A 12,152-nucleotide genomic window follows, 5' to 3' on the forward strand; every position below is an offset into this window, starting at 1 on the left:
TTAAAAATCAAGCGGCCAACTCAACCGCTCTTCCAAACTGCATTTTCTTGTAGATAAATGAAAAATCGTAAACACTATATGGTTGTATTGATATATGACATTAGAGATCCAAAAAAAAAGACGATATGAATATAAAATAGAGTGTCAACTGTAAATAGTGCAAAGCGTTTGAATTTCTCCCCGTCGAAGAAGATGTAATTAATGAGAAGCGCTGACATATCTTTCTTCAGAAATTATATACTCGTGTTAAAAATCAAGTGGCCAAAATAACTGCTCTCCCAGGCTCTAACAACTTGTATTTAAATGAAAAATTACACTCACTATATAGTTGTACCAATATTTGATATTAGAGACACTAAAAAAACATACGATATAAATATAAAATAGATTGCCAACTCTAAATAACGCCAAGCATATGAAGTGTTTCCGTCAAAGAAGATGTGATCAATGAGATGCACCGACATATCTTTCTTCAGAAATTATATACTTGTGTTAAAAATCAAACAGCCAACTCAACTGCTCATCCAGGCTCCAATAACCTATATTTAAATGAAAAATCACACTCACTATATAATTATATAAGGATCTGATATTAGAGACACTAAAAAATACACGATATAAATATAAAATAGGTTGCCAACTCTAAATAGTTCTAAGCATATGAAGTGCTTCCCGTTAAATAAATGGACTAATTTTTCAGAAACTGAGCATATTAACTGCCAGTGTGAGGCCTTTATTGAGTTCCTTGCTGCAAGGAACAACCTACACGAATGCAGTAATGTAGTGAAATATACAAAAAGCAACAAAAAAAAAACAAAAGCCGATCAAAATAAATAAAAAGAAATCATACCCTAATTTCTATATGGTTCGAACTGACAACTTTCGAACCGACTAACTCGTAATGTGATGAGAACTCAAACCCTAATCAATGTTTAGTCTAAATCGAGAAACCACTACCTATAAAATAAAATCATAAAGAAAAAAAAGAAAAAAAAGAAAATCAATAAAAAATTGAGGAACTTTTTGACTTCTACCTTACTCTTTCTTCTTCTGCTTGATTGTGTGGGTAAAAAGCTCCAAAATAGAGCCTAAATGATTGAATGCTCTAAGTAGACGATAAACTTAAAAGACATGTCACTGAAAGTATAATTAATTTTCAATGGAACAGTGGAAAAACAACCAACAATTTCTCCGAGACCACATGCCCAAGTTTGTGTAAGATAGAAATTATTGATTGTGAAAATAAAGTGATAATATTGATTGTGGTTGAAATAAAGGGAATAACCATGTTGATTTAACGAAAATTATTAATTGGAAACATAAGGAATGATTAATTATAATCGTCGGGTGTTACAAAAGAACGTAAATGTCAGTAACTACAATGGTCAAATGAAATTGTGCAATTTCGAGGAATTCATCGATAATAACAAAAGAAAATGTATATTTATAGATGCTGGTAAAAAGGAAAAAGAAGATGGGGTACCAACTGGTATCTCTAAGGAGAGCTTCCCTATCAACAACTGATCGACGCCAATATACTAAGTCATATTTATTGATATCAATTCTCCTAATTGTGTATATGCCAACCATATCAAGTTTCCATCCGCATGTTTTACCTCATGCAATATCATCTAAGGTAAACATACATTGCAGCCTTAAATGAAAGAGTACTGCTAATGCAAAAGAAATAACAAAGTTTTCCAAAGATAATTTTTTTTTTCTTTTTTTTTTCAATTCCTTTCAGAGCCTTATATACGGGAGATTAGGACATGTAAATGAGTTTGATCATGAACTCATAACTTGATCGGAAAACCAAATACGATTGTTTTATAATTTCTTTCATAGAATTATATACATGAAAAGTTAAGACATGTAAATGAGCTCAACTTTGAGCTGACATCTTGATTTATGGAATCAGGGGATTATAAAGTTAGGCAATGGGGGAACCTGGTATAATTACACATCGGGGGACCGCTTATAAAGCTAAATAGCAGGAAATTAGTTAATTTTATTATTTTACTATTTTACTTTTATGATATGATAATTGGAGCGATTAGGATCAACAATAAGAACCATAAAATCCTCAATAGGAAATTCACTTGAATAGAGAGTTTGAAAGAAAAAAAACGACAGAAAGTTTAATATTCTTGATCTCTTTGTTCTAAAAGTTATAGACTCTAAATTTGGTTTCTTGGTAGGTACATTTCTACCGGTGGTATATTGCATTACTTATGTAGAGAAATTCTGTAACTTACCAAATGCCAGAAAACATCTAGCCACTTTTTTTTTGTACAGTTCGATCTCGATCTCAAATCTGCTAAAACTTATAGTTTTCAAGAGTGCTTTGTTTATTATGGTGACGACAACTTCCAGTACCACCACTTCTGGAGCATTTTTATTTATTATGGGGGACGGCAACTGCCACTATCACCACTTCTGGAACATTATTGCATTTGTGAAGTACAAAGTTCTGTATGTTTAAAAAAAAGGAGAAAGTTACATCTTACATGACCATTAATAGTAAAAACTAACAAAAAAGACATCCAATTTCATTTTCTTATTTGATCCATAACAAATTAACCGAATTTTACAATCTTCATCCACCCATTTAGAAGAAATATACACTTATGCTAATCCGTGTTGTATGTTCCGCGTCCATATATCTTTTGCATATATGAAATGGAAAAGTTAGGAAAAAGTACAAGAAATACCTTTGTTAGCATATTTCGGAAGAACATCGTAAATGCGAATCATTTTTGCGGCGTAAAACATAACAAAACTACATCTATTGATGTTAAACAAAATTTACTATCAACTAAATTATCTATTACAGAGATAATGCTTATGGTATGCCGAAATGTGACAACGTCGGCAGATTTGTAAATCCACATTTGGTAAGCATAGTTTAAATATAAACCTTGTCCAGCAGATTTGGCTTGTCCAAGAAAGTTGATTTCTGTTTCAGCTGGTAGGAAAATTATGGGATAACTAAAACCAAAGAATCCTAGAAAAAATAAAGGAAAAAAAATGAATGTATTGCCACGTAACCACGTTTATGTATTGTGTTCATAATACCAGTGACTGCAGAACAAAAGTACAAAGCAAAGAAGAATCTTAAGAGCACAAATAAAAAAATGATTTCACTACAAATCCGATTATAAACGCCATCTAATAAACCTAGATATTTTATTCTATCTATAAATGTTACATTTGTGTCGCCTAAAAATAGTTTAATTGTTTTTAATTACATGGAGTAAATGTAGATTCTTAGGATTAATATAGAAGCACACATAAACGTGAGTATTTTAAATTTGGATATATATATATATACTTATTTTTGTAACCTTTAATATAACGTGGAATAAATATAGGTTACATTAGGTCCCATCAGATCATCAGCCATCTGGTTGAAATGTAGGATCACATCCGAAATCTGGACATGCAAATGGATGGAATAAGTAACTTCAATAATGCAATGAGTAGGAAAACAAATAGATGGAATAAGTGATTTCAATAATGCAAGGAGTATGAAAACAGGAGCAATACTTGCATGATCACGTTATTACGGAGGCCGTACCAAAAATTATTAATTCAGAAAATGATAGAGTAGCACCATTCATAAAACAAATTTGATGGAACAACCAATAATACTTGTGTTTTATTAAAAAAAAAAGAAAACTGTGGGTTTTTCTAAAATAAGGATCTTATATATAAGCATTTGATCAAGAAAATGGAGTTACTATTAAGCTTGGTACCTCGTATGTAGTGCAGATGGAAAATGTAAACACCAATTAAACATCCACAAAAAATTAAAACAAAATCCTAAAACCAATAGAATCCGTATTAAATCAATTTATTCTCCTTTAATATCAGTATTTATGAGCGCTCCCTTTGCTGCAACTTATTTTGGAAGTATTGATTGTGCCTACAAATCAAATAACGAAAATAGATTATCCATCAGAAATCTCAATTTCAAGAAACAATAGAAAAACAACAACGAAAGAAAACAAACAACTATGAAAGAAAAAAAAACAGTACGTAAAAAAATGCGGTTCTTGCTATAGTTCCTTATACAAAGAGTCACTAAACTTTAAAAATATTGGTTTTGGTAATAATATTAATCGATATCTTAGAATTTATATAGTTTATTATAATTTGAGATTATTTGATTATAGAAGACAATTAAAATATAAAAAATATCCGGGACTTCCAAAATTAGTTAAATATTTGCAACATAAAAAGTAACTTCTTCAAGAAATATAGAAATATTATATAATTGGATTTTTTTCGCATATTTATAATATGGTGATTTTTTCCATATTTTTTGTCTCATAAGAATAAACATTTTTTTAATTATATATGGTTCAGATCAGAAAATCTAGTCAAATCCGACCTTTTTGCTATGATAGCATTGGATACTATATTAACCATTGACTTTGTTTATATGGTATATTAATTAAATACCCTTAGTTTTGGAACCCTTCAGAAATACCCCTATCACATTATAAATATACCTCTCCTCTTATATATAAAGCTTATCCTCTAAAAAATAAACTATTTTAGTAATCTACTACACGTAAAAAAAAATTTCTTTCAAAAAGAAATAATTTTCTTTCTCGATCACTCCACCACCGCCGACGACAATTCACCAACACCACCACTCCACAACCATCACCACCATTTCACAACCATCACCAACATTCCACCATCACAACTCCACCACAACTCATCGTCACCACCGCCACCGCAATTGCCACCACCATCTCCTCCAAATCCACCACAGTTGCCACCAAGTTGATAACAAAATTGAAAACTTAGAATAAGTTAGGTCCAGATTTTTGTAACAACAACCCAAGTGGATCCGTATTTTCGTATCAACAACCGAAGTTGACACCAAATTTTGGTGTCAACAATCGAAGTTGATATCATATTTGGTGTCAACAACCTAAGTTCTTACAAAAATTGAAAACTCGAATATTAGTTAGGTCAAGATTACGTGTCAACAACCCAAGTTGAAACCAAAATCTGGTATCAACAACAAAAGTTGATCCAAATCTGGTATCAACAACAAAAGTTGATCCCAAATTTGCTGGCACCACCACCTCCATCGCCGGCATCACCACCATCACCTCTTCCAGCATGTGAGATAATAAATGAAATGGTTTTCATCTAAATTTTTATTAATATTGAAAGGGTATTTATCTGATTCAAAATTAAATGGATTATATTTTAGAAAATGAGGCGTATAATTATTGATGGATAAGGGTATTTGTGAAATCCATGAAAAGGAGGGGTATTTATACCATTTCCACTTTTTTATATTAGTAAATTAACGACATTAATGGAACTTGTAAGATTGTGTCAGGTAAATAATTATATTTTTTTAGACACTCGAAACATAAATATTAATTTAAAATATCAATTAATATAATAATTTTTAGATGTTGTCAGTTTTTCTTTTTTAACGCCTAAACATGCCTGGATTTTTTAGATGTTTATCATTAATACTAAAAATTCATATAGTCATTTTTAGATTTTTTCTTTATAAAAGATTCAAAAATATAAATCTTATTTTTTTATTCCATAAATATGTTGAATTGATTTTTTTTTTATTTTAGTCATAAATTATCCGAAATTAATATAGTAGTTTTCTTTATTTTCTGGATTTTTTTATAATAAATACATGAAATTATAGAATATTCAAAAAATATAAATATTATTATTTTATTCCATAAATATGTTGAATTGATATTTTTTCATTTTAATCATAAAATCACGAAATTAATATAGTAGTTTTCTTTATTTTCTGGATTTTCATAATAAATACATGAAATTAATATAAAAATTTTCTAAATATTGAGGGTCGTCCGTCGTGTGCGTCCCAACCACCCACCCAATTTATACCGTTGTTGATGGTGGTTTTTAGCTTAGGGTTAAAATCGTAAAACCGCACAACTGACATGACGTCACTATGACCATTAGCACATTTATTGAATCGATCAGCATGCCTACGTAAGAATTACCAGGGTACCTTTTTTTTATGTGTCATGTTCCACGGCAGAACCCTTAACATTGACCGACATCATCTATGCACAACCCTAATTCTCATGCTACCGCGCCAAGGCATGCCAACCATGCCAGCCACATCTCCGCGCCAAGGCATGCCATGCCAACCATGCCAGCCGCACCACTGTGCCAATGGCAAACCATGCCAGCCACATCTCCGCACCAAGGCATGTCAACCATGCCAGCCGCACCATTGTGCCAATGACAAACCATGCCAGCCACATCTCTGCGCCAAGGCATGCCAACCATGCATGCCACGTCTACCGCGTCAAGGCATGCCAACCATTCTAGCCGCACTATACGCCAATGGCATGCCAAACCTTTAGCCCCACCATGCCAAGCCAACCGCACCTTGCCTTGGCCCCAACCATGCTAGCCGCACAATGAGCCAATGGCATGCCAAACCCTTGGCCCCACCATGCCAAGCCAATCACACCTTGCCTTGGCCCCACCATGCCAAGCCGTCCGTACCGAACCCTTGGCCCCATTATGCCAAGCCATCCGCGCCATTGGTCTTGGGACCACCATGTCGTCCTTCCCTATGCGGCTATCAAAACGAAGGCGTGAGACGATCAACGACAACCCTTCCATCCTATATGCAAATCCTAGCCGTCCAAGGTCGCCAAACAACGCATGGTAACCTTTGGCCCAAAACCCTAGTTTTGGCCACGCCAAACCGCGCCAAGGCATCCCATGCCACATGTGCCAATGGCATGCCAACCACCATGCCGCTCCATACCATGCCGTCCTTCCCCATGCAGCTACCAAAACGAAGGCGTGCTACAATCAACGACAACCCTTCCATCTTAGATGTAAATCCTAGTCGTCCAAGGTCGCCAAACAACGCATGGTAACCTTTGGACCAAAACCCTAGTTTTGGCCACGCCAAACCGCGCCAAGGCATGCCATGCCACATGTTCCAATGGCATTCCAACCACCTTGTCGCTCCATACCATGACGGCCTTCCCCATGCGGCTACCAAAACGAAGGCGTGCGACGATGAACCGCCACCCTTCCATCCTAGATGCAAATCCTAGCCGTCCAAGGTCGTCAAACAACGCATGGTAACCTTTGTCCCAAAACCCTAGTTTTGGCCACGCCAAAGCATGCCATGCCACATGTGCCAATGGCATGCCAACTACCTTGCCGCGCCATACCATGACGACCTTCCCTATGCGGCTACCAATACGAAGGCCTGCAACAATCAACGACCACTTTTTCATCTAAGATACAGATCTTAGACGTCCAAGGTTACCAACTAACACATGGAAACCTTTGTCCCTAGTTTGGTCGTGCATAAACAAAGCCAAAACCCTAACTTTTGGCCGCGCCTAAACTGGGCCATATTAAAGCCATACTGATCATGTTTTCATGCCACTGGCTACCAAACGAAAGGTTGTAATAATCAATGACTACTTTCCTCTTAAGATGCAAAATCTAGACCGTTGAAGGTCACCACCGAGCCGGAAAGTCTCCCAAGCTCAACTTTCCAGACAACAACAACATGCTACATGTTTTCCACGAAAACACTCGAGACATCAACACATGTCACAAACTGGGGGATGTTCATTGGGTATTGGTTTGGAGGTTTACAGCGTGCGGCGTGCACTACACTCGTTATAAGAAAGTGTCATAAGGATGAGGTGGTTAGTAAATACAGGGAGTAATGGTGAAACGCTTTATTTTATGGAACATCAATTCCAAACGTTACAGGTTACAACCTCCTCCCACTTACTCATCCGTTTTCCATTTCTTAATGAGACCAGAGTACGTTTCACTTCGACTTGTATAAATAGGCATTACCTATTTCCACCGAACGACAAGTTCAGGTCAGGATGATACAACACTCAGAAAACATTTGCTAGCTTTCCATCTGTTAGCTTCCCACTTTCTGATACAAGTTATGAAAAAACTACTCTTCCAGAATCAACTATTATGGTCTCAACACTTTCTTCGCTTCCCTCCCCAAAACTAACCCTTATCCTTCACTTTGTGACCGAAGCAAGTCTGGAACGGCCATTTCTTGGTTTAGGCCGGATTTGTACAGATTGATCTCTCGAATCTAAAGTACTCTCTTGCAGTACATTGTTTAGGGTTTAAATTCGTTTCTCACCCACACACCCGAAATTACCAAAATCAGCAGAAACCGTTTTCACCCTCAAACAATTGGCGACCACAGTGGGAGATCAATCTCTCGGTTCCAAACCAATTTCAGAACACGTTTCTCTAAATCAGGAAGATGGTCGGTTTTAGGGCTGAATCCGTATCCTTAAGTTCCACTCAGGCGAACGACAATGTTTCCTCCCCCAACGCAATGCCCAACAACGCAATCGACGAAGGAATTCCAAGGCTGACTGACTTGGTGCAGATTCAGGAGATCCACACCAAGAACATGGGTCTAATGAAAGATGTGATTAACATCATACTGAATTTCCTTATCAAATTAACGGCAGAATCGAACGATTCACTTGCCCCGGAAACTCCAGGACTGGGGACTAACATCCCAAACGATCACTCCCAAGTCAACAATTTCACTACTAACCAGAAACCAGTATGCCAGGAAGCGGCCTCGCTGGTGGAGAATCTATGTGAACTCTTACATCTTCCAAAAGATCAACTGATGGATACGTTCACCGCCATCAACCGAATAACGTTAAACGCGTCCTTGATTCCTTCACGCTTGGAAACAACAAGAACACCAAAGATGTCCATCAACAATATCACATTTACCGAAGACGATATGATGGCAGAGGAAGGACATAACCAGGACCTACACGTCACGACCTGTATCAAGGATATGGAAGTCAAAATGTCTCTCATCGACACAGGAGCATCTTCCAACGTTGTTACCCTTAGGACGCTCAGAACGGCCAGGGTAAAGCCGAATGAACTCGTGCGAAATTCCACTACAATGACCAATTTCGAAGGCAACCAAACCCGCACGTATGGGTACGTCAACCTGAATTTATCAGTAGGACCCGTCCAGTCAAAAGTAAGGTTCGAGGTAATCGAAAAGGAGCCAGATTACTACATGATACTGGGAAGACCATGGGTCCACGACAAAGGAATCATTCCTATGCGCCGATCAGCGGAGAAGTCGTTCGCATCGCCGCATCATTATCTCCCTATGCGCCGATCAGCGGCATGAAGATTTTTGAGCCAAAAAAGGGCCCGCAGGCCACGACCAACAAGGCTCACCACACTCCACTGCCAAAGTGTATGTCCATTGAAGGAAGCGATGGTCCTGCACCTCTTCACAGAGAAACCCGGTCTCACATCACCCCTTCGAAAGAGAGACACGCCTGCCTCCACCCGCCAAACCGGAGTGCGGCTTGCACCCATACCAAGCTAGGAAGCGATTTTATCATGGGTCATGATGAAAAAGGTAAAACCGTATATCAGCGCCGCTGTTAGCAATTAACAAGAGAGACTACCGCACAGTCTCTCTGCCCAATGGAACGCGAACGTAGTAACGAGCCGCAAGAGGAAGTACCTGATGCACCACGACAACTACAAGAAGGGACCAACTCTACCATGGACGAACTTGAGGTTGTTAATGTCGGAGTGAAGAATCTCCGCGACCCATCTCGATCAGCTCGACTCTGTGCGCGGACGAACCCGTAAAGCTAGTAGACCTTCTCAAGGAATATCAAGACGTATTCGCACGGACATACAAGGAAATGTATGGATTGGACGAGAAGCTGGTCACTCATTATTTACACGTGATACCCAGGTCCAACCCAGTCAAGCAAACCCCGAGAAAATTCTGGCACGATGTGGAAGAACAGATTAAGGTAGAGATTCAAAAGCTACTAGCGACTAGTTTCATCAAACCGATTCACCACCCCACTTGGTTGGCCAACGTAGTTCCGGTAAAAAATAAGAATGGCCAGATCAGGTGTTGTGTCGATTTTAGGGATTTGAACAAATGTTGACCTAAAGATGACTTTCCGCTCCCCAACATTGACATGTTAGTAGACGCCACCAGTGGACATGGCATGTTCTCTTTCATGGATGGATACAACGGCTACAACCAAACAAAGATGTACGAACAAGACGCAAGTAAGACGGCTTTTCGAACTCCTCTTGGAAAGTTTTACTACACTATGATGCCCTTCGGTTTGAAAAACTCTGGCGCCACATACCAACGCGCCATGACCACCATTTTTCATGATATGATGCATAAGCAAGTCGAAGATTATGTAGATGACATAGTGGTTAAGTCAAAAACTCAGGCATCCCATGCAGGAATTCTACGTCAGGTATTCGAAAGATGTCGCGAGTACAAACTGAAGATGAATCCATTTAAGTGTGCTTTTGGTGTCTCTTCGGGCAAGTTCCTAGGTTTCCAGGTGACTGCCGAGGGAATTAAAGTTTACCCAGTTAAAACAAAAGCCATCCCCATGATGCCACCACCACGAACCGTGAAAGATATCCAGAGTTTCATGGGTAAAATAAACTACATTCGTCTCTTCATACCAGGATTGGCTCGACTTGTTGCTTCGTTTACCCCCTTACTGAAGAAAGGAGCAAGCTTCGTCTGGACCACACTACAAAAGGAAGCGTTCCGGAAGATTCATCAAACATTATCTTCCCCAGCCATCATGAAATCTCCCATACAAGGAATATCGATACACCTTTACACTGCCTTTAGTGACACTGTTGTCGGAGCTCTCCTCGCCCAAGAAGATAACGAAGGGATTAAGCATCCCATCTACTACTTCATTCGGACTTTAAGAGATGCCGAACTCAGATATCCCAAAGAAGAAAAGGCGTGCTTAGCTTTGATCCACTCCATCCAGAAATTCAGGCATTACCTGCTTTCCAATAAAGTGGTGCTTATATCTAAGTCCGATCCTGTGAAGTTCCTCCTCTCAAAACCGGCCCTAATAGGAAGACCGTCCAAATTGCTCCTCCAAATATCAGAGTTCGACATAACATGCGCTTCCCCGAGAGCCATCAAAGGGAAAGCAGTTGCGGATTTCTTGGTGGCGTTTCCGGGAGAGAATACCATGACGCTACACGAGGACCTCCCTGGAGACTTTCCAGAAATCTCTTTCATCCAAGAAGAAAGGTGGCTACTATTCTTCGACGGATCCGCTACTCCTAACAACGGTACTGGAGGATCAGGTGTGGTTCTAGTATCCCCGGCTGGTAAAGTATTCTCGCACTCCTTCAAGCTAGACTTCCCCTGCACTAACAATTCAGCAGAATATGAAGCCTTTCTCATCGGACTGTCCTTGGATAAACGAGCTGGAGCCACACGTCTGGAAATAATAGGGATTCTAAATTACTTGTCAACCAAGTGAACGGAGTATACGCACTGAAGGAAGTAACCTAGGCCTCATACAGAGCAGAGGCACAAAAACTGCTAAACAACTTCGTCGACGCGACCAAAACGCATATTGGGCGCAGCAAAAACCAACACGCTGATTGCCTGGCCACGCTAGCATCAAAACTGCAATTTGAAGGTTTTGAGGAAACCCTGACAGTGAAGAGACGAACCGTGGATTTAACATGGCTTTCACAACCCGAAGAGGATGAAGCTGGCGACTGGAGAACACCAACTATCCAAGAGCTTAACAGCTCGCTTTTCCAGGGAAAGTGATAGACACATTTTTGTGTCTAAATTGTCTTCAATGTCTATATTGTTGGAACTCGATTTTTGTACTAATATTGTTTTTTCTTATGTATTTTTAGGTATTTTTGGAAAATAAATATTGTTGGAAAATTCGGCTCGAAAAGTTTCTCGGAGCACCCCGGAGGAATTTGCTATACGGACCCCCATTTTTGCTAACTTTCACCCATGGCTATATATAGCCCCTTTTTGTCCACATCACCTATTTTTGTCCACATCACCCATCTTCTTCAAATTCAAATATAAATTTTGGCGGGAAAATATTCACATATTTTCAGTTCGTGAATTGGAGGGGTTATAGTGTGATTCAATGGCTGAAACTTCATGGGAAGACTTTATTTAGCTTAACAGGCGTGGTAGGGTCGTTGGAATTGATCCAGTTTGGTTGGATAATCGTTGGGAATAAAACCGAGGTGTGTGTGCAAAGGGAGGAGATGTTCACGGGATT

This window comes from Papaver somniferum, chromosome 3 (assembly GCF_003573695.1).
Source record: "Papaver somniferum cultivar HN1 chromosome 3, ASM357369v1, whole genome shotgun sequence".
Taxonomy (NCBI): Eukaryota; Viridiplantae; Streptophyta; class Magnoliopsida; order Ranunculales; family Papaveraceae; genus Papaver; species Papaver somniferum.